The sequence below is a fragment of the Erithacus rubecula genome (assembly GCF_903797595.1).
Source record: "Erithacus rubecula genome assembly, chromosome: 3".
NCBI lineage: Eukaryota > Metazoa > Chordata > Aves > Passeriformes > Muscicapidae > Erithacus > Erithacus rubecula.
This window is the reverse complement of record NC_136689.1, coordinates 87,301,081-87,303,761: the sequence shown is the minus strand read 5'-3', so window position 1 is coordinate 87,303,761 and position 2,681 is coordinate 87,301,081. Positions and strand designations below refer to the sequence as shown.

At 35.7% G+C, this 2,681-nt stretch overlaps 1 long non-coding RNA gene across 1 annotated transcript; it reads right to left on the bottom strand.

Moving 5' to 3' along the window:
• Positions 1–1,554: 1,554 nt before the first annotated feature.
• Positions 1,555–2,407, bottom strand: LOC306800645. The gene is made up of 2 exons (XR_013773893.1): positions 2,203–2,407; positions 1,555–1,680 (listed from the first exon to the last, which is right to left on the bottom strand). It is a non-coding gene; the product is annotated as an uncharacterized lncRNA (long non-coding RNA).
• Positions 2,408–2,681: the final 274 nt, after the last annotated feature.

Genomic DNA, 2,681 nt, shown 5'->3' with positions numbered 1-2,681 from the left:
TCACAGCTAGTTTGGAGTATGACATCATAATAAAAGTGGGAAAGGAAATAAGTTAATTTTCAAAGTTGAAAGAAACCTAATGAATTGAAACTATGGGAAATGGGATAGTTCAGGCTTCTGTGCTGTTTCTGGAAGTATAAGAATGAGCAGAAGGTACTTTTTCAAACACTTTGTTTCCATTGTTCTGACTTTCTAGAAAATAAGTGTTTTTTAAAGTCAAAAAACTCCCTCTGGCTTACTTCTCTCATTTATTGGGAAAGTTGAAGTGAGTGAAAAGGGTAGATAAAGCACTGTATGGCCTAAATATCACTGAATTCAGCAAAAGTCAGAAGATCTTTAGAAATGCAATTTAAGAAATAATTTAAGTATATTTTAGTGTTCTTTTGTAGTACAGGATTAGGATGAAACACAGATTAGCTCACACATGCAACAATATATCAGAGCAGGACCTGCTCTGAATAACTTCAAAATGCAGAAGGCAAATGGGGTCCTGTGGTAGTCTACAGTGGGAATTGTAGTCAAATATGATGCCTCTGTGTGTGTGTGTGTGTGTTTGTACTCTTCAGGTTGAGTAGGAAGCATAATTTGTGACAATTCTTTAAAAGTCAAGTATATTCCTGCTTACTCTTTGGGGTATTAAGTAGTAAAAAGTAAGGCAGAAACCTACTTCTCCTTTTGCCAACTCTGTTCTTTTCCTGTTACAAGGTACTTTTCTAACAATGCTATTTTAAAAGTTTTTCATCTAATGCTCTATAGGAGAGACAGATTATAAACCCTGCATTCCTCCAGAAATGGTTTTACAAAAGGGACAACCAGAGTCATTAGTCCTTCTATCATATATATTGCAAAAAGGCACAAAAATTATCTGTATAGCACTGACACAGAAAAGGATAAAGTAGGATCCATTGAGGTTTGTTCCTTATGCTTTCTCCTTTATCACAACATACAGGGAAGATAGCATCACTGGAGGTGATTGGATCCATAGGAAATGTCTTCTCCAGCACTGCAATATTCAGGGGGAAAATCAAGGAAAAGCTAGCTGGAAACTTCAAAAGTTTTATTGACTTCCTAAGTGCTCAAAATATGTACCACAATTTGGACTAGCACTGCTCCTGTATTGCTTGTCTATTTGCCCACATCCTGATCCAATGTCAAGCAAGTTGTTATATCTAGTGAGTCATGAAAATTTTATTATAACTATGTTTTTAACTAAAAAAGTGAGTTGAATTCATTGTGCACACTGGAAACCTTTTTTCTTTTTAAAAAATTTTATCTTGTTATTTCAAAATGTTCATTACTTTCTGAAAGGTACTAGCAGTCTTCCAGGCATCTTTTCAATAGAACTGGTGGAAAAATTTGCTTTTTGAATAAAATTGGTTTAGCAATTCTTGAGGTATAATTTGTAAAACAATTTCTCCTCTCTACTTTCTAAGTAAAATTTTGTACACATTCCTATCACAAACACTTTGTGAATAAGGAAAATAATTCCCCTAACTTTCTAGTGGTGTTTAATCAATGGATCATGGTTACTAAGTCATTTGTGATGGAAAGAACTGAAGCCAACTTTAAGTGTCTGTTTGATGTCTGAACATTACAACATTTTCTCTGCTCTGAGTTCTCTGCTGTCTTCTGCCTTCAGTCACCCATCAGAATACTTGGAGTTTTTCCTGAAAAACTTGCCTGCTAAAACCATGGTGCACAAAACTGTTTTGCAGAGCCAGTCAGGAGGCCTTATTAACAACTCTGTGCAATAATGTTTTATGTTGCCTTTATGGTAATCTATATCCTATTACAGCGATAAACTCTAGAGTAAATTTAATTTTTGTCTTTGCAATAAGCATTTAGGATTAGTAAGAAGTAATAAGATAAGTGCTCTTAGATTAAAAAAGGTAAAATAATAGTTTCTTCTGTAGCAAACTGTTTCTTTCACTCCCTTTTATTTAGTATCTGCAAACCAGAAATGAAAATGCATGTATTCCCTTTGAGGAATTGCAAAGATATTCTTCATCGTACTCTGTGCAAATATAGCTTAAAAGAGCCTGATAATATGAATAAAGTTTGCACAGATGTGAACATAACCACCAGTGATTTACCAAGACTATTCGTGTGCAACTCTTTTTATACATAAATAAAACAGTGAGTCTTATAAAGTCTTATAAAGTCTGCTAAATGAAATAAATTAACAACTTCTCTTCAACATACCAGGACATACTGAGGAGATACTCAGAGAAGATACTGCCTGGGAAATCATGAAAATCCTCCTGCATTCCTATTTGGGCCTCTGTTGCCTTGTGGGCTACTTTGTCAGCTCTATGGCCAGTCATGTATCACTGTTCTGGTACCACTGGGCAGGGTGAGATGCAGGACCCCAGCAAGCTGTGCAGATCACTGTGCAGACCTTCTAGAAGCTGCTTGCTGCTTCTGGGAAATTATTGAATGGAATTATAAAATCATAGAATGGTTTGGATTAGAAGGGACCTTAAAGATCACCTAGGTCCATTCATTATGACCAACAGAAACAGGAATGAAGAGCCCCCTGCCACTAATCCTCCTGATTAGCCTTCTTAGTGTAGGAGCCAACATTCGGTTGGGCTCAGGTAGCATATATTTCATTTTCATGTAGCATATATTTCATTTAACATTAATCATTTTTGTTTCATTCTGCAACATCCCAGCTACCT